Raw genomic sequence first — 22,114 nt, forward strand, 5'->3', positions numbered from 1 at the left:
TCACTCTATGCATTGAATACTATATATGTGCAGATTATAGAAATATATAGAATTGATTCCCTTACTTTTTTTTAATTTTTAATGCTTATTTATTCTTGAGAGAAAGAGAGAGAGAGAGAGAGAGACACAGAATCCGAATCAGGCTCCAGGCTCTGAGCTGTCAACACAGAGCCCGATGCGGGGCTTGAACTCACGAATTGTGAAATCATGACCTGAGCCGAAGTCGGACGCTCAACCGACTGAGCCACCCAGGAGTCCCGATTCCACTTATTTTAAAATGTATACGTAATTAACTGATTATAAATATATTTTTGTTCATATATTCTGTACCAAATTTCTATCTATTAAAAATAATAGTACTGGGGTGCCTGGGTGGCTCAGTTGGTGGTCTGACTCTTGATTTTGGCTTAGGTTATGATCTCACAGCTTCTGGGTGTGAGCTCCCCATCAGACTCTGCACAGACAGTGCAGAGCCGCTTGGGATCCTCTCTCCCTCTCTCTCTGCCCCTCCCACCTGTGCTCTCTCTTGCTCAAAACAAATAAATAAACTTTAAAAAATAAATAAGAATGGCAATACGTATTAGCTAATCTAAAATGTCGCTAATTGAATTAACAAACCTTGGGGTGCCTAGACAGCTGTCAGTTGAGCATCAACTCTTGGTTTCAGCTCAGGTCATGATCTCATGGTTCATGGGGTCAAGCCCCATGTCAAGTTCTGCACTGACAGCACATGGAGCCTGCTTGGGATTCTCTGTCTCCTTCTCACTTTGCCTCTCCCCTGGACTCTCTCTCCCTCTCTGTCTCTCTCAAAATAAATACATAAACATTTTTAAAAAATAATTAATGAACAAATTTTAATAAAAAATTATGACTAAAGAAAACACCATTAAAATATTATTATGCTGGAATAACTGGACATCCATTTGCAAAAACTGAATCTAGATGTAGACTTTATACCCTTCACAAAAGTAAGTCAAAACGGATCAAGATCTCAATATAAAATGCAAAACTCTAAAGAACTTAGATGATACCATGGAACAAAACCTAGATAGCCTTGAATATAGTGATGCCTTTATAGATACAATATCAAAGACATAATATGAGAAAGAAATAATTGATAGCTGGACTTCATTAAAATAATGAAATTAATAAAAATTCCTACTCTTTGAAGGACAATGTCAAGAAAATGAGAAGACAAATTTCAAACTGGGAGGAAATATTTACAAAAGATATACCCAATAGAGGACTATTATCCAAAATATACAAAGAACACTTAAAATCAATAAGACAACAAACAACCAGAATAAAAATGGACCAAAGACCTTAAGACATATCTCATCAAAGAAGATATAAAGAAGGAAAATAAGCTTATGAAAAGATGCTCCACATCATATGTCCTAGGGAAATGCAAATTAAAACAATGAGATACCATTATACATCCATTAGATTGGCCAAATTCTGAACCATTGACAATGGCAAATGCTGACAAGGATGTGGAGCAACAGGAACTCTCATTCATTACTAATAGGAATAAAAAAATGATACAACTCCTTGGGAGTTTGGAAATTTTCTACAAAAGTAAACATACTTTTACTATATGATCCAGAAATCAGGATCTTTGGTGTTTTCCCAAATGAGTTAAACACTAATGTTCACACAAAAATCTGCACACATCTGTTTATAGCAGTTTTATTCTTAATGCCAAACCATGGAAGCAACCAAAATGTCCTTCAGTAGGTCAATGGATAAATAGACCATGGTACATCCAGATAATGCATTAAAAAGAAATGAGCTATCAAACCATGCAAAGATAAGGAGGAAACCTAAATGCCTATTGCTAATTGAAAGAAACCAAGTCTAAAAAGGCTACATACTGTATGATTCTAACTATATGGCATTCTGCTAAAGGCAAAACTATGAAGACAAAAAAAAATATCATTGCTAGGGCTTATGGTGGTGAAGTGAATAAGTAGGGCACAGCAGATTTATAGGTCAGTGAAAATACTCTATATATTATTAAAATGATTGGTGTATGTCATCATCCATTTGTCTAGACCCATAGAATGTACAACAGCAAAAATGAACCCCAAGGTGAATTAAGGATGCTGGGTGATTGTGATAAGTTTATGCTCAAATGTAGAAGTATGCACACCTATCCATCATATTGTATATATTTCTCACATATCATCCTAATAATCTCCTTTTCTGCACCCTGGAGATTATCTGGTCTTTTCTCCACTCAGGAAGTAGAGTGGTCTTTTAAAACATATTGTGGGGTGCCTTCGTGGCTCAATTGGTTAAACATCCGACTCTTGGTTTTGGCTCAGGTCATCATCTCACGGTTTGTGAGTTTGAGCCGAAGCCTGCTTGGGATTCTCCGTCTCCCTCTCTCTCTGCCCCTCCCCCACTCCCGTTGTCTATGTCTCTCTCAAAATAAATAAATAAACTTAAAAAAAAAACATATTGAACACATGGATAAACTGAGTTTAAAGAATACCTGCACGCAGATTGTAGAAATGTTAAGTATGATTGGTTACTTTGAATTGTCCCTGTAATATATGATTACAAAGCTCAAAATACTGCACCGCAGCCCATCTCACTCAGAGCAAAAGCTACAGTGTTTCAGGGGCCCACAACATCATGTGTTTCGTACCCTTATTTCATCTCCCACTTCCTGTGTGTAAACTCCACTACAGCCACAGTGGCAACTTGCCATTCATGGAACACACTAAAAATTCTCCTATCTCAGGGTCTTTATATTTGTTCCCTCTGCCTGGCTTGCACCTCATTCTCCTCAGAATTGTAGTCAAATGCCATCTTTCCAGAGATTTTCTTCACACTCTAAAAATTACACTCACACTCCCCCAGTCTTCCCTATTTTCTCTTTTTTATTCTGTTTTATTATACTCAGTGATGTTTATCACCATCTGACAAATAATTTTATTATTATTACTGTGATTATTATCTTCACTTCTACTGTAATATAAATACATGAAGGCAGGCCTTTGTGTGTGTGTGTGTGTGCGTGCACGCATGCTATCATCCTAGTCTAGGGGAAAGTGAGTGCTCAATAAATATTTGTTGAATGGCCAAAGGAACGGAAGTATTACAAAAATGTGTTTTAAAGAGAAATACTGTTAATTTTTTGTCATGGTTGATACCTTTTTATATAAATTGTTTTTTTTTATGTAGAACTGAGAACATGGTAGCAGTTATTCCAGTACTTTCCCCTTGGGTAACGGTGATGTAGTCAGCATTTGTAGTGTAGAAGCAAACAGTGAAGTAAAGAAGAGGTCTTCTTTTTGGTAATTCAACTTAATGGTGTTGAGTTTTAGCAGTGTATATAATGTTTAATAGAGAGATATTCATACTATGCCTTTTTGTACATGAAAATAAAATATAGCTTATTCCAGTTAAAGAGAAGAAAAAGACATGGCAGACAATATTTCAAACGATATAAAAGAAGCATAAGATACCAGCTTAGAGCAAGAAGGAAACACTCATTTGGTCAGGATGGAGATCTTTATTTAAATATCCATCTCCTAGGGGTGCCTGGGTGGCGCAGTCGGTTAAGCGTCTGACTTCAGCCAGGTCACGATCTCGCGGTCCGTGAGTTCGAGCCCGGCGTCAGGCTCTGGGCTGATGGCTCGGAGCCTGGATCCTGTTTCCGATTCTGTGTCTCCCCCTCTCTCTGCCTCTCCCCGTTCATGCTCTGTCTCTCTCTGTCCCAAAAATAAATAAACGTTAAAAAAATTTTAATAAACATCCATCTCCTATAACAAGGAGAGTCAAACACTAATAAACACAATGCGGAGAGCAGCCTATTTTCAGAGAAGTACACACATTCATTTACTTTTCAATTCCCCAATAAGGGAGGGAAAATCAGACTATTAGATCACGGGTAAAGGACCTGCGATGTCACCTACAACTCATTAGCAGAAGAGGAAGCTGACAACCTAGGGAGAGGAGAAAGACACAGGGCCGATTAGCAGAGGAGCAAGGCTTAGCTTACTGCTTGCTCCAGGTTATCAATCCAAGCCATACCACAGAGCCCTCATTCTCATCATAATGCAGAATAAAATTACAGATCAATCGAAACAAATTTGACAAGTGATAAATAAGTATGAGCAAGGGCATAGCAGTTTGTATCAGGCAACAAGCAGATAAACACAATGAATCACAACAAACAGAATAACAAGAGCGGCTTAGAAGGAATGGTGATAAATTTGCATATTGAGAAGTGACAAAAGTATTCTTGTTTGGGCAAGTATCTGTTGATCTTAATCATTTGACATCAAAAGGTATCAATTTTTTGCAGTTTCAGATGGCCCCCGAAGCTGTCGCTATAATGGATAGGTCTATTTGCTAAAAAGCTTATAGCCAACTTCATAGGTTTGTTTGTTTTTTGTTACTTTTATGTTTCACAAGTTTCCCAAAACCATCCTGGCCATCATAGTCTTATTTTTATTTATGTGTAAAGTTTGTTTGTAATAACTGCATAAATATTTATGCTAGAATTCACATTTATAGCAATGACTCCAATGTAATTGGAGACAAAATTAAGAATCACAACAATGTAAAGTGCACTTTTCAACAGAACTTTTAACAGTAAATCTTGGAAGATTTACATGGGATATTTACCTTGACAGTAACAGAAAGTTTGTGGCTAGATGATCCTGTAGGGCTAATAATTTCTTAAAAATATGCACTAGAGGGGCGCCTGGGTGGCGTAGTCGGTTAAGCGTCCGACCTCAGCCAGGTCACGATCTCGCGGTCCGTGGGTTCGTGCCCCGCGTCAGGCTCTGGGCTGATGGCTCGGAGCCTGGAGCCTGTTTCCGATTCTGTGTCTCCCCCTCTCTCTGCCCCTCCCCCGTTCATGCTCTGTCTCTCTCTGTCCCAAAAATAAATTAAAAAGTTGAAAAAAAAAATTTAAAAAAAAATATGCACTAGAGAGCCAAATCTCTGTTTCTTCACCTGCTGGTTGTCTGACCTCAGAATAGTTACCTACTTAATTTCTCAGCAAATCAATTTCTGTATAGGTTAAATGGGGATTATGATACCATCTACCTCAAGGGGGTGCTGTGAGGACTTACTGACTTAATGTATAGCAAGTGCTTAGAATGATGTCCGGCACATGGTAACTGTAGTTACTAGTATTACTGTTACTACTTCTCTACCATTGTTATTGTCAGAGTTCCGAGATTCACAGTACTGGGGAATATGATACTTAAGAAAAATATTATTTATTTTTTTAAATTTACATCCAATTTAGTTAGCATATAGTGCAACAGTGATGTCAGGAGTAGATTCCTTAGGGCCCCTTACCCATTTAGCCCATCCCCCTCCCACAACCCCTCCAGTAACCCTCAGTTTGTTCTCCTTATTTATGAGTCTCTTCTGTTATGTCCCCCTTCCTGTTTTTATATTATTTTTGTTTCCCTTCCCTTATGTTCATCTGTTTTGTCTCTTAAAGTCCTCATATGAGTGAAGGCATATGATTTTTGTCTTTCTCTGACTGACTAATTTCACTTAGCATAATACCCTCCAGTTCCATCCACGTAGTTGCAAATGGCAAGATTTCATTCTTTTTGATTGCCGAGTAATGCTCCATTGTATATATATATATATACCACATATTCTTTATCCATTCATCCACTGATGGACATTTGGGCTCTTTCCATACTTTGGCTATTGTTGATAGTGCTGCTATAAACATGGGGGTGCATGTGTCCCTTCGAAACAGCACACCTATATCCCATGGATAAATGCCTAGTAGTGCAATTGCTGGGTTATAGGGTAGTTCTATTTTTAGTTTTTTGAGGAACCTCCATACTGTTTTTGAGTGGCTGCACCAGATTGCATTCCCAGGGAATATGATACTTTTATCGAGAAGTTTTGTCACCCCACTTTGGTTTACTTCTACACCTAGACTTTCTTATATCAAGAAGGGGAGCCAAAAAAAAAGGGAGAAGATAGTAAGGATATAAAAAGAAGATAAAAGAGACAACAAAGAGCATGAGAGAGGAGGTAGAATAACTGCAAGAAGAATCCAGGCAAGAATTGTGAAGGGAGGAGGGACGCCTGGGTGGCTCAGTCGGTTAAGCATCGACTTTGGTTCAGGTCATGATCTTATGGTTCAAGAGTTCAAGCCCTGCATCAGCGTCTGTGCTGACAGCTCAGTGCCTGGAGCCTGCTTCGGATTCTGTGTCTCCCTCTCTCTCTCTCCCTTCCCACTTGCACTCTCATTCTCTCTCTCTGTCTCTCTCAAGAATAAATAAACATTAAAAAATTTAAAAAAAGAAGCATGGAGGAGACAGGAAGGTGAAAAGCACAGGTTGGTGAGTAGCCTTATCTGTCTGACTAAAGTAACAGAAGGGTTGACTCTTCGGAGTCCTAGAGAGTGGAAACTCCAAAGCAGGCTCTCTGGTTTAGCATGAGTAAGATCCATATGGGCTCACATTTGTACCTTTAAACAGTGGGCTGCAAAGTCCTCCAACTTTCATTCCCTGGAGTGAGTAACACTAAATTGTCACTTCCTAGGATTGAAATTCAGGCTACAAGTATTTCCTTTCTAATGTCTCATGTGAACAATAGACTGGACCATGAGGTACATATAAGCACTACCAATGGATTCAACTGCATGTTTAACTATTCTCCAAACTGCCATGCTAAATGAATTTTGCTTCCTTGGAAGTTTTATCAAGATTGGCAAAATCGTGTGGTATATGGGAGGAAAACAATTAATAGCTTGGGTTAATAGCTGGAGCCATAATGTCAAGAGAGAATTGCAAAATGAATCCAGATATTAGCTGGAGGAATATCTGAAGCATCATGTAATTTTTAAAGAATAGCATTTAACCTGAGATATAAACATGTAACATTGCAAAATACTGAGAAACATTACACACCTTGGAAAGAGTGAAAGCAGAAAATCGAGTTTATTTGTAAACATGTTGATTCATACAGATGAGCTACTGAAAATAATTACCTAGAAATCTAGAAAATAACAGGCATTGTGAGAAGCTGACATTTTGAGATAGACATACATTTGAAAAGACTGACATCTATTGCTAATTAGAAATATCTGTAAGTGAATTGAATTTGATTTCCACAAAATTTTGGAGGCAAATATGATGAAGAACTACAGACGTAAATACCATGTTAAATTCAGAACAAGTTTTATTTTTTTAACTCTTTTATTTTTATTTTATTTTTATTTTGTACAGCTGAGAGTAGGAAGCAAAATTGTAGTTCACTCTTAATTATAGAGTTGCAGAAGCAATGCTGTAATTAGAGCTGTGAAAATTGTCTGGCGACAGATTTTCTTTGTAGTTCGAAGGAGTGAAAAATCCTATTGATAGTATTTGATATTAGTTTCATCAAAGTGCACTGAAGGGATACACTTAACTTCTTAATTCTTCTCCGATACTTTGAATGTGTCAACTGCTAATGGTTATCATTTTAGTCTGTGGTAGCCACTTTTAAATATTCAGGCTTGCATTTATGAAAGGTTTAGCACTTTTCTCTTATATCTAGAATTTCACATTTAGATTAGAGAAGTGAACAGGCTGTGAATACCAACTGATCCCTAGAGTCAAAGCTTTTACTCTTTAAGTTTTATATCACATCAAAGTTAGTTAGTGCTTGTAGTAGACATTAAATGGTTTGTAACTAGTTGTCATCTGACCCAATTTTCTGATTTCAGTAGAGTTTACCCACACAATGCAAGACAGATAATTACTCTGCGGTCTAAAAATCTTTAACGATGTTCATATTACCCTGTTTCAGCGTTAATTATTTTTGATATAATGGTTGATACTCTTATCTATTATAATGTTCAGTGAGTCGACTAAGTGAAACTCTAGAAATAAAAACATGAAGTTAATTTTGATTTAAACATTTTGTTTTTAAAATGAACTTTGTTGCTTTGGTCCTCCTAGTTTTATTAATTTAAGCTTAAATATGCGGAAATATATTTTTTCGATATCTTCTCAGCTTATGACGAGATGAGAAGGGTGTTAATTTGGTTCCAGTCACTCACTATAGTTCCCGAAAATGAATGGGCTTGCCTTTTCACTTTCTATCCAATGTTGTATAAGAAACAACAAAGAATCAATGAAGGAATATTTGTTTCATAGTAAATAAAATTAACTTGTGCTCTATTAGAAAGGATACATAACCACAAATTTTGTCTAATTGGTCTTATCATCCTAGTCAAATAAATATATATGTATTTTTTTAAACAGAACATCCTTGTCTTCTACAGAAAAAGGCAAACCAAAAAAAATAAAACTTATAAAGTTTTCCTTTCAAAGCATACTTGTTAGAAAATTATTATGAAGGCACAGATACATGTAATGCCACTTTAAACTTTTCTAATAAAAATATATCCCAAGTTATATTTGATAGTATTCATTTATTTAATTTATATAAATATGGGCATGGAGACGTCTGTGGTATATGGAACATTATTTTTCTTTCTCTGTGTGATGGCTTTACAGGGATTTTTTTAACCATGTTGAAATTCATCAAACTTATATTTTGTGAATGTTTGTACATATGTGCAGACTTTAGTAAATAATTTAGTTTAAAATCTCAGTAGTGTTCTCTGCGTCTACACATTTCTATGTGATTTTAGTCTCCCAGTTGTTTTCTAGAAACAGTTCTTTTTATTTCTTTTTATTTTTTTAATGTTTATTTATTATTGAGAGACAGAGAGACACAGAGCATGAGCATGGAAGGGGCAGAAAGAGAGGAGAAGACACAGAATCTGAAGCAGGATCCAGGCTCTGAGCTGTCAGCCCAGAGCCCGACGCGGGGCTCAAACTCACAAACTGTGAGATCGTGACCTGAGCAGGAGTCGGCCGCTTAACCGACAGAGCCACCCAGGCGCCCCTCTAGAATTGGTGCTTAAGCCTATTTTATTTCTTTGCTTATTTTGTGCCATTGCCTCTCTTTCTCTGCCTGCTAAAGGGCAGCTACCTTGAAACCCTCTGAAACCATAAGATTGACTAGAAAGGGCAAGCTGTACCTATGTTTTGTCACAAAACCAAGGGCCTTTCTTTTGCTGTTTCTTCAAGGGCTTTTATTGCTCAAAGACCCCTATACTCTACCCCCTTTATTGGTCCTTCTCTGGGGCCTTTATTGTTCAACATCTTTTCAGTTTTACTTTTTTGCTGTTTGGGCTGCAGGAACCATTGGCGTTTCCAAAACTGGGAAGAGCTTAAGATCTGGGTTCTCCATATTGTCCTCCTATGTTTCCAGAAGAGCTAGTCTGTTCCCTACCTCATTGCTTTTGGAAATATCTTGTTGGAAGATTCAAGAATAAGTTAAATGTTGGCTCTTTTTCAATGTCGTCTAGGATTATACACTCAGTAGGGAGTTTGTAAACCTTCCATTTTTCTAAGCCTTATCTATTATCTTTCTGCTATTTCTCCAAAGGTTTTGCTGTGGTGTAAAATGGATTTTCAGCTTTCCTGTTGACTAAATCTATTTCTTGTTGCCCAGTAACTGACATTGGAGCCAAAGTCACGACTTTTATTTATTCATTTGTCGCTTTACAGGTTTAACATGGCTTTTAGTCTTAAATTTCTCATGTAAAAGAGGAATCCTTTTTGTTTCCTTTTATTTCTTTCCTAGCACTTACCAATAAAAGTTAAATAGAGCAACATTCTTCTGATATTTTTGCATAGTTGTTTGAAGAATGATATATAGTACTTATTCGGAGATTTTTTTTTTTTGCCTCAAGTCTTAACGATAAATATCCTACCAGTTGTAGTTGTTCATTTTTAGACAGTGGTGATTAAGATCTTGGCATTTGCTCTTAACATTTTTAATTGCAAAAATATTCTTTATTTTTGTCTTCTATGTTTAACAAAATTAGTCACACATATTCGTCTTTGTAAAACAAATTAAGAATTTATTTACATTTATCCACTTAAGAGGCAAAGTGTATTTATGCTGTATTAGGAGAAAATCTATATGACATTTTAAGAGAAAATCAAATTAAGTCGATGAAGATGATTTTGCAAAATTTATCCCACAGAGAACCATATCAAGCTTTTTAAAGCAAATGTCAGGATTAGTTGACAAAACAGAAGATGTCACAAAGGTGATTTACTATTTTTTCTCTTCTGTTATTACAAATACACTGCCTACAATTACTGGGTAAATTAAGCAGACAAGTGAAATCAAATAATTGAGAAGTCAAGATGGTTACTCTGTAATGTTACTTTAGAAATATTTGAAAATCAATTTCAAGTGCCTATGTTTTGTGAAAATAAAAAGAATTTAAATTAAAACTTATAAAGCAACTCACAAGTTTAATGAGCTTAATGCAGAGTTCCTGAATTCAACCGTTGTTGGGGTCTCTTGGTATTAACAACATGCCTGAGGCATAGGTAAGAAACAGAAACAATGCCAAGAAAAGGGAAAATAAGAGAAAAAGGTAAAAAAAAAAAAAAGAGGGAGAGAGGGAGAGAGAGAGAGGATATAAAAGAGGAAGATTTTGTAAAGAAATTTAATGTGAGCCACCAAATGTTTAAAAAATGTCAGCAATATTTTGGATTGAACATGATTTTTCCAAAATCTACCCTCCCTTGCAACGTTGGTGGTCCCTTAGCAACACCTTCTTCGGTGCCCAGACCACTGCTTTGCACCTGTGTGCTCATTTCCAAATCTCTCTCTCAAGAAAATACTACACAGAAGTCAAGTGCACTGTGTGTGCTTAAATTATACCACCTTAGCCACAAGGTAGGGGAGAACTCTTTAGGCTAAATATCACATGGGAATCACATATCTCTTAGATATACACATGATCGTCAAAAAAAAAAAAACATTTCATGGCAAGTTATAAATGAGGAGAGGCCTCTTTAAAGTATAAAGTTATTATATCTACTAAATATATGGAAGGATATTTCTAAAAATTGTATAAGTATAGTTCAAAAAGGCATTGTTAACTAGGTCTAAATAGGAAAGAAGAAAGTATAATATCCCAAACATAAAGCCATGGTAATGAAAGAAATTTAAAAAAATGTTTTTTAATGTTTTATTTACTTTTCTTTTTAAAACTTATCAGTAAAAATGTTTAATGACTAGATTTCAAGAAAGAGTCACCATTCTTACAGATGCAAGGCTGAAAGCAAAGGATTTCCCCACTTGAGAGCAATAGTATTTGTTTTAATAAGGATCTTAAATATGAATAGGCATAATTCAGCAAGACGCTGCCTGCTGTCTTTCCTTGTATTTCTCAGAGAGGATGTGCCTGAAGCCACAGCTAATGAGCAGTCCTACCAGATGACTTAGAAGGAAGCTCTTGGACTGTGCTTTCCTGTTCTCCAACTATAAAATTTTGGTCATTAAATTTCCCAGCCATCAGTTTTTCCCATGAAGATACTAATGACTAGGTGTTTCTGAGAACCAACTAAACAATTTATCACCATTCCTAGAACATAGTAGCTATAACCAAACTCATAAACAAGTGCGACCCATCAGATGAACAGAGAACAACTTTATTCTCTGTCCATTCCGACGCAATCCAGCCTGACCCAGGGGTGAAATCTAGGAAAGTCTTTTTGGTCATTCTCAGATAATGATACAAACAGACAAACAGACAAAAACCCTTCAGGATTTCAAGATACAAAACCACTCTCATTTTCATAATTAAAATGTATGTTCTGCATCATCGTCAAACTTGCGCAGTTTATTTAAAGTCTTCTTCCATTCTCTGCTCAGACTTGCTTATGACAGGAAGTTGAAATGGAAACAGGGGAACGAGTGTGGGGGGTGGACAAAGAATGCAATAGGCTTCTTCTCTCTTGAGTTGGCCAGCTCCCCCTTCACCTTAACTGTTACTCCTCACTGCCTCGTGGCTAAAGTGAAGAAAAGGGCCAGGATATAGAGTACGGAAGGTCTTATTTGCTGTGGTGGGCCGACACACTCTGGGCCCAGCAGGCATTATGGGACAAGCTTCATTCTTTTTTTTTTTTATTATTCATTTATTTTTAATTTACATTCAAGTTAGTTAACATACAGTGTAGCCTTGGTTTCAAGAGTAGAACCCAGTGATTCATCTCTTACCTGTGACACCCAGTGCTCATCCCAAAAAGTGCCCTCCTTAATGCCCATCACCCATTGAACCCATCCCCCACTACCCCCCCCCCCCCCCCGCAGCCCTCAGTATGTTCTCTGTATCTAAGGGTCTCTTATGGTTTGCCTCCCTCTCTGTTTTTGTATTATTTTTCCTTCACTTCCCCTACATTTATCTGTTCTGTTTCTCAAATTCCACATGTGAATGAAATCACATGATATCGGTCTTGGGACAAGCTTCATTCTTAGCAAGTATCTCACATTCTCTCTCCACCCCACCCCCTTCCTCCAGATATTCATATATCTGGTCCACCTGAAACACGAATATTTTATTTCTTGTTGGTCAGAGAATAGTTATTTCCCTTTCATAGTCTTTTATTGTGCTGCTACAGGCCACTTTCTCAAGATTCTTGCGTTTTTGAATTTTTGCTCAATATTGAGGCAGATACATATCTATGTGACCCCCTTCCTATTGTCCACTGCAAACTCCTGAAAACATTTATAAAGTGACCTACATGGCCTCTTTGGAGCCCTGTTCATTACTTTCCTGTGATGAGGAAGTACACTGACCACTCTCTCCACTAAATTCCCTCTCTGGCATTCCACCTCTCTCTTGATCTTCCCAGATTCTGATATAAGCTGGAGCTGGGTGGTAAGCTGTATGTAACACATTTAGTTGTATACATTTGAATTTGGAGGTGGTGACTATGTTCTAGTTGCCTATTACAGTCTAAGAAAACTTAGTGGCAATGAAGATTTATAATTATTTCTTAGCATTCCGTGACTTTTTGGCTTAGCTGGAGAATTCTTGTTTGGGATCTCTCATGGGTTTGTGTCAAGTAACAGCTCAGACTGGCATTATCACAAAGGCCCACCAGGGAGGAAGCAGCAGCTTCTGGAGCTGTGAGGGACCATATCTGCGAACTGAGTGATATGTGATTGGTTATGGCAATAATAAGGCCTGTCCGGACTTGATTAAGGGGGTAGAGAGATGGATATCATGTTTAGACACAGAAGTGGCAAGGTGACATCGGTAAAAGGCAAATGACATGGGAGATATAGCCACATTTGGAAAATACAATCTACCATAGAGTACTTGCTGCTTATATTCTTGAAGCATTACTGGAAACAGCAACGTGTTCAGTTTAAGTTCCTGGCACATACGCGTTCAGAAGATATTATTTACCTGTTCGTCCACACCATCCACACTACACTATATTTTCTTTCATATATTTCACTGTATTTCAACCCGATGAGTATATCAAAGGATGGATGTCAAATTGTTCGCAATATTTGAAACAAGTATTCTGGGAAACATCATGCAAGAGAAAATCTTTTGGAATGGAAGAGAAGAGAAATTTATTTTCCTTTCTCCTTAGAGTTTATTTTTTTGAAAATTAACATGCATTTTTTTGGTGCAGGATGTTAAGAATTCTAACATCTCCATAGGTCTGTGTGGTCATGACTACCACAATCAAAATTCAGAACAATTTTATGGCCTCTCTCCAAAAACTGTCTTATCCTATCACGTTGCAGATACAGCCTCTCAACCCCGCAATCCTAGCAACCCCTAATTTCTTTTCCTTCATTTTGGCTTTGTCTTTTTCAGGATGTCAAGTACATGGGAGAATATGGTATTAAACCTTTTGAAGCAGGCTTTTTTTTCTTTTATTCAGCAAAATCCCCTTAAGATCTATCCAAGGTGTTGGGTGTATGCAGAGCTCACTGCTTTTATTGCAGAGAAATAGCACAGTTTATCTACTTGCTTGTGAAAGATCTTCACACTCTTTCCAATTTTTGACAATTGTCAATAGAGCTGTTATGAACATTAATATACAGGTTTTTGTGTAAACATACATTTTTAATCCCTTTGAGTAAATTTCTAGGACTGAGATTGCTAGGTCACGGAGTAAGTTTAAATTTAAATTTTTAAGACACTACTCATCTCCTTTCCGGGATGGCTGAATCATTTTGCATTCGCACTGGCAATATAGGAACATTCTCATTGTTCGTAATCCTTACCAGTACTTCCTGTTATCAGCAATATATATATTATATTACATATATATGTAAGACTATACAAATATTATTTTAATGAGTCTATTAGATAACAGTAGTATCTTTCCATGGTTTGAATTTGTAATTCTTGAATACCTAATGGTGACAAATAAAATTTTATGTGTTATTTTATGTTCACTTATTCTCTTCAGTCAAGTGTCTATATAAGGCTTTTGTCCATTTTTTAACGAGCTGTTTATTTTTTTAAGGAGTATTTTTTATATATACTACATACACATTCTTCATTAAATATGTGATTGACAAATATCTTCTACCAGTCGGTGACATTCTTTTTATTCTACTAACAGCGTCTTGAGCAGAGAAATTTTTTTTTGCCTTGTCTAAGTTCTTGCCTAACCCCAAGGGCATAAAGTATCTTCAATGTATTTTTCTTGAGTTTTACATTTTAAGATTTATAATTAATTTTGAGTTAATTTTTATATAAGGTATCAGGTTGAAGTTCAGGTTCTTTTTTTCATATATTTCTAACTGTTTCAACATCATTTGTTGAGAATATAATTTTTTTTTCCATTGATTTGCCTTTGTACTTAAAAAAAAATCATTGGCCATATTTGTTTAGGTCTGTCTCTGGATTCTTTTCTGCTCTATCCATTCACATGTCTATCCTTTTACCAACTCTGTACTTTTGTATTTACCATAGCTTCACAAAGAGTCTTAAATCTAGATAGCATGATTTGTCCATCTTTGATTTTCCCTTATTAAAATTGTTTAGATCAATCTACTTCTAGTTCATTTGCCTTTCCATATAAATTTTCAAGTGACTTTGTCTATAGGTACCAAAATCCTGCTGGGAGAAAAATAATGGTGAAAAATCCATAGATCAGTTGAAGGAGAATTGACAGTGTTAGCATGCTAAGTTATCTGATCAGTTTTTAACTGTATACTGTAACCTTGCTTAACTCACTGAATTTTAAGAGTTTTTGTTTTGTTTTTAGCTATGTTTAAAGCAAATAAGAGAATTTGAGGAATTCGTTAGTTTTCAGTTCAATAGAAATAAAAGGTCATCTTATTCACCAGACAAACTAGGGTAAAAATTATCATGGGAAAAATAATTACTTTTATAGACCCACAAGTCTCTATAAATATAGAAGAACAAATGTGAGCACATATATACAAATGTTTTATGAAAAAAATTAAAATGTTATTGAAAGACATAAGGTATCTGGTTGACGAACATCAAAATAATATGATTCAGTTCTTTAATGTAATCTAAAGATGTAAGTCTTTCTCATCTATATATTAAAACATTATAAAGGGGCGCCTGGGTGGCTCAGTCGGTTAAGTGGCCGACTTCGGCTCAGGTCATGATCTCGCGGTCTGTGAGTTCGAGCCCCGCGTCAGGCTCTGTGCTGACAGCTCAGAGCCTGGAGCCTGTTTCAGATTCTGTGTCTCCCTCTCTCTGACCCTCCCCCGTTCATGCTTTGTCTCTCTCTGTCTCAAAATAAATAAACGTTAAAATATTAAAAAAAACATTATAAGAATACAAAAATAAAAAGTGTATATTACTAGTGTGTTGTTATTTATAGAGAACATTGGACTAGAAGATAAAATGAAAAAAAAAGAGTTATATGTCAATAGTTTTCTGTGTTATCAAGCAAGTGGGAAAACAGACTGTGTGTATTGAATATACACATTCCTACGTATTCAGTATATATTTATCTAATTCTATATCTATATCTATATATGTATGTATACCTATACCTATATATAATTTTCTTTTCAGGCTTGTTTAACATAGTGAAAAATTAAAATAAAAACAAAGTATTTAGTGAAGAAATCGTTAAGTAAATGTCCTTATCTCTTTCATGAGAAATACTATACAGAACTTAAAAAAAACACAAATCATGTGTTTATATTGTTGAATAAAAAGTGCAAGACAAGTATATACAATACAACATCATTTATATAAATACAAATCTACTTTGTGTCTATTAATGTGCATATAAAATGCAATTCCATTCACGTGGGAAAAATAATACATGTGTATGTAAACAAAATCATATGCATTCGTATAAGATATGTGCATATACAGGTTACTTAAGGAGAAGAGTAAGGTTATATGTACATGTGAAAGGAAAAGAAGATGCACACTCACTTTTTCTTTCTGTAAATTTCTGTATTGTAATATTTTATAATAAGCCTGGATTCAAGGTACACAAATTGAAGAAAAATGACAAATAATATCCTAAGTTAAGTAACCAGGAAGAAATTAGTTAGTCCTTTCCTCTACTTTGCTTTATCTTAAATCTATATATAATGCATAGGTGATCTATATATTTAGATAACCTGACATGTTTTCTTCCTTTTGGGATCTTCTTTATGAAGAGGATTATATGAGCCTTGTTTTCACTCATGTAAATGATAAAATTAGGTTCCTATTAAATTTTTGTTAGAATTAATGTACTGTCATCTTGTCATAGCCTGGTGATCAATGTGAACCTCTGGCCTCTGCACCCACCGCATCGCTAATAATTGTAGTCAGTAGAATCCAGAGAGGCTTAGCTGTCTTCATTTTAATTTTACTTCTAAACTTTTATCATTATCTCTCATCATGTCAAGCAGGTGGAATGAATAATAGCTTCCATCTGTGACATTCAGTGGCTTATGAAATTCTAAGGTTGATTTAGAGTGATGCTATTGGCCTACATCCCATATGTTATTGTGCGGTTCATAATAATAACACTGGCTTATCATTTCTCATCCCCATAGAAGATTTAATCTTATAAAATCATACTGCTGCTGTGCCATATGGACAATATAATTATGCACATTTCCATTTTTTATTTCAATTTGCAACTGTGAGCATTCCAAACTGTATACTCTTCTAGCCCGCATGTACATCCCAAATATTAGTTAAAACTCTGTTTAAGGTGCATTTAATAAGGATAGCAGGCTTCTATCTTTAGTGATGTTTCATGTGGGAATATTTGAATGAAACTGGCATGATTTTGCTTCAGAGAAACTAACAGCAGTTAGGAAGTTGATTGATCAGTTTCTGGCTCCTGACATTTTGATCCATGATGTGAGCACAGGATGCTTACTTACCATGTGACTCTCCTGGGGACTTAGAACAGCATTCATCAATGTATCATTCTGGTGGGAAGGAGAAATGAAACAGCAGAGGAATAGAAAATGTCAATTGTGGGCTCACAAAGAGATTTAAACTCTAAGTTCTTGGCAGGGAATTAATAAAAAGGAAAACGACCATGTATCTGTGTTTCTGAATAATCATATTCTGCTCATCTCGATACCAATAACATGCAGCTGTGGTTTTCCCTTTACCACACAAATGGATGCATCTGAAAATATAATTCATGAAGAATTTTGGTGTACTTTCATTATGTCCAAAAACATATTGATCTAAGTAGGTCATATTTGGGTGAATATCACAAGACCCATGGTTTCTTCTTTTAGAATTTTTAAAATTTATTCTCTTTGATCTTTACAGGTCACAAAAACCTATGAAAATTCTTTGGGTCTCACAGAGCCTTGAGAAACTGGTTATCTTGTACTTTTCCACTAAAGTTTTCTTTGATGGCTTTCATGTCTGGGTTCACAAAATGTTTCGTCCAATTTCTTGCTTTATACATGAAGTGTTCAGATTTATCATGCAGCTGCATTGGTCCTGTCCTTTGGGGAGAAAAAAAAATAATCCAAAACTGCAGCAAAAAGAGTTGTGGTTTGAAAATCTTTTAAATTATTTTCTTCTAGTAAAATTTGTATAGTTTAAAGTTTTTAATGCTTCTTAATTATAAATTGATCCACATTTTTCTTACATTTTCTTTTATTTGATTTCTGTAATGCTACTTTCCTGACTAATGCACTAAAAATAATTGTCATATTATGCAACCATTGACTTGTTCATCTCTTCTTTATATTTGTGATTACCTACATGAAATTTAATCTTTAGTTAATACTAATCCTTTATATGTTAAGGGGATATAACTTTCATTTTTCTATTTCAAGAAGAGTATGTATTAATTCCTGTTAATGTCAACATAATGTTTTGGCCAGTGCCTTAGTTTCTTAAGTATATATGCACATGTGTGTGTGGTTTACAAGTGATCTGTTTCTTTTTTATTTTAAAGTTTATTTATTTAGTTTGAGACACAGAGAGAGAAAGAGAGTGAGAGGGAGAGTACAAGCAGGAGAAGGACAAAAATAGAGGGACAGAGAGAATCCCAAGCAGGAGCTTGATCCCATGAACCGTATTATCATGAGCTGAGATAACCCACTGAGCCACTGAGGTGCCCCTGACAAGTGATCTGTTTCTAAGGAGACTTTAAGTAATCCATGCTTAAAACACATTGTTGGAAAAATAAATAAATTGAGGGGTTAACCAAAATGAAATACATTTACAGAAAACAGAAGGAGTAAATGTTTTCAAACACATGAAGATAAATTGATAACTGCAGCATGGCACTGAAATTTATTCTTAGTTTTCTTGGAACAAAGGAAAAGAGAAAACATATTGGATGGTAACCTTTCATCTGAAAGCATATGTATGCATCCACAAAGACAAAATATATCTGGATCAAAACCCAAGAGAAAACAATATCCATTCAACAAGAATGTGATAAGACCTAATTTTTAAAAGTTATGTGTGACCAAAGTACAGATCTGTCCCTCAAAATTAAGACACTTGAGGCAAGGCCAACATGAATCATAAAAATATAGACTTATTTTAAGATCCTACATTTCCCTGGGGGAAACGAAGGGTTTTGGCAATCTTGATTAGACCTACAGTATACCAACATTTGCATTAAAAGGAAGAATAAAAGCAAAACACTGAACAAACACGTACAAAAATATACATTAAAGCTATTCCAATTCCTGAGACCTCACACCACAACTGTAGAAAAATTACACAGTTATCGTAGTCAGAACATACGTTTTAAGAGCATTAAAGATTACTAAGTAGTCAAAACTCAATGGTACCACTTAAACAGACTTTTTGGAACAGCCCCAGTGACATTCTTTAAATTCTCCAAACAAAAGAAATATATTATTTTATAAGTTTGGTTGCAAAAGAGAGTACAATTAAGAATCATCTGGGTAGAGAGGTGCCTGGGTAGCTCATTGGGTTGAGTGTTGGACTCTTGATTTTGCTCAGGTCATAATCTCACAGTTCATGAGATCAAGCCCCACAACAAGTTGTATGAGGGCCACAGGGAGCCTGCTTGGGATTCTCCCTCTCTCTCTGCCCCTTACCCACTTATGCTCTCTTTCTCTCTCTCTCTCAAAATATAAAATATTATGATGGGATTTGGAAAAACAGCAGCTAAGTCAGGATAGTAGTTTTCTTTTTTTTAAACCAATCAAATTCCACAATAAAAAAAGAAAGAAAGAAAGAAAGAAAGAAAACACAGAGTAAATAAAATAGCAAAAATAAAACCCATGGACAAAATTGATTCAAAATTAGCTCTGTCATGTGTGCTTCTCTATACTGGACATCAAACATAGTGAATGAATAAATGAATTGGTAAGAAAAGAAAACTCCACTAAGCCCAGGTGTTTAGAATCATTATAATGAAATTGAAAATAACTACATCAATGCCCTATGTGAAAGGTTATGTGCAGTAACCCAATGGCTAAATATTTTTTAGTAAAAATATTTTGATAGTATTAAGCAGACGCTTTATACCTAAATTTTACTATGGACTTTGGAAGATTTTTACATCAAAAATTGCTAGATCTTTGGATTTTACTAAGTTTTGTAGAGATAACTTAAGTGCATCATTTAAAAATATCTTAACCAGAGTTTTAGGGATGAATGTGGAGATATTAGTAGACATCATAGGAAGAAATATGTCATTCAGAAGATTGTATTTTAATTAATAACTTTTTAAAATGCTCATTTTGTACTTTGAACGTGCCTAGTATATTTACTATCAGCTCTTGACTGGAAAAAAAGAGTCATTAAATAATTTAATTAATTGAATTTGGGAGAAAGGATAATATCCAGATTTAATCAAAGAGTACAATCCTATACCTCACATGGAAATATCAGTTTTTTTAATCTTTAATAAATCTTTAAAAAGTTTCCTATGTGGGCAATTGTGGATTCTAATTGGACTAAAAGGTTTTAATATGATGTGAGATAAAATTTTAGATATATGAGCACTTTCATATTTTTAGTATTTGCAGTACCTAGTAATTATTGGGCCCTGATTTACATTTAATGGATGAGGATAGTCAATTTATTGGCTTAAATAGATATCTCTGAAAGTATGTGTTGATGGATATAACCAGAGTATTTTCTCCAATATGCAATTCCGTTCATCACATCCACTTATTTAGATCACTGTCTAAAACTGCAAACACATCACAGATTAGCCATTAGCACCCTTTAACAAACCTTATTAATCACATTAGCTAGCTACAGAAATGAGGATCCTATGGAAATAAAATTTCTAAGCACTTACTTTTTGCTCCCTATAATACTGGTTGATTGATGATTCAGAAAAATCTCTTACTTTGTATCCTGTTACTTAACTGTGACAAGTCCCCATTTATTCTTTTGGCTTTCTAATGCTCACTTCCTTCCCCACCCCACATCTCATTATTTCATCATTGAAGTTATTTTATCATGCTTCCTAAATGTTCTTTTCTCCACTTAGATAAAAGACACATTTTAATTTCCATCTCTTTTATTATGCGTTCACTGACTCCTTTCTTGAATAACCCTTGTTTTCCCAATTCAATTCTGAGTTCTTAGGAAATACTGATCACAGTCTATGTAATTTTCATGTACGCCTATGAGCTTAGCCTAGCTCTTCATATGTGGATGAATGGTTTTGGAAAAACTGAAGGAGGGTAATGGTGTTGGGATGTGTCTGCTACAAAAAGTGAGTGTTCTCGGCCCAGTCAAGGGGCTCAGAAGCTTTAGGTTCTTTGAAAGACTCATTGAATGAAGGTAAAAAGCATCAAAGAAAAGATTTTCTTGGTTCAGATTTTTCTGAAATAACACAAAGGAAACAAAATACATTAATGTTAACAATATTGATTAAACATTATAGTAAAATTAGCCTAATGGCTGTATTGACTCTTACTTTATTAAAAATGAAATAGAAAATTGAGTTGCTCTCACTCTTCCCTTTTTATCAATCTCAACTTGTAGTAATGGAATAAAACTCCTACTTGTAGTAGGAGTTTAAGAGTTCCTCTAAATCTATTTTCTTGCATTTAGGTGGTCAGCTCTGAAAACTACTCAAGAGAGATGCAGAAGGAGTTACAATGAAATTAGTAAAAAGTACAACAATACCAACATTATTGGTCCAAGAATGAAAATTCATTTTATTTATTACATAAATCATGTTGCCAATCAGGAAGTGAGCACCCACTATAATTCAAAAATGTTATTTACACTAGCCATAATGGAGAAATCTGATGGATATCACTATGGCCAAGTGATTGAGGTTAAAATTACCAATCATAAGTCATATGGATACTATGTGCTCCCTGATATGCTGGGATGAAAAGCATCCTTCTCTGTCATATTACCCCCAGTCCAATCATTAAAAACAATCAGACAAACTATAATTAAGGAGCACTTTATGAAATACCTGACCAGTACTCCTTAAAGGTATTAAGATCATGAAAAATAAATAACAACTGAGAAAGTGTCAGAAGGAGGCATAATGACAAAAAGCAACGTGGTATCCTGCATTGAATCCTGAGATGGTGAAAAAACAAAAACAAAAACAAAACAAAAACCGAGTGTAAAAACTGGTAATATCACTCACATTCATTGCTGGTGGGAATGCAAAATGGTACATTTTGGAAGACAGTTTGGCAGTTTTCTTACAAAACTGATCATACTCTTACCATACAATCTAGAAATTATGTTCCTTCCCATTTATCTAAAGTAGTTAAAAACTGACATCTGCATAAAAGCCTTAATAGGGACATTGATTGCAGTTTTATTCATAATTGCCAAAATTTGGAA

This window comes from Felis catus, chromosome C1, assembly GCF_018350175.1.
Source record: "Felis catus isolate Fca126 chromosome C1, F.catus_Fca126_mat1.0, whole genome shotgun sequence".
Classification (NCBI taxonomy): domain Eukaryota; kingdom Metazoa; phylum Chordata; class Mammalia; order Carnivora; family Felidae; genus Felis; species Felis catus.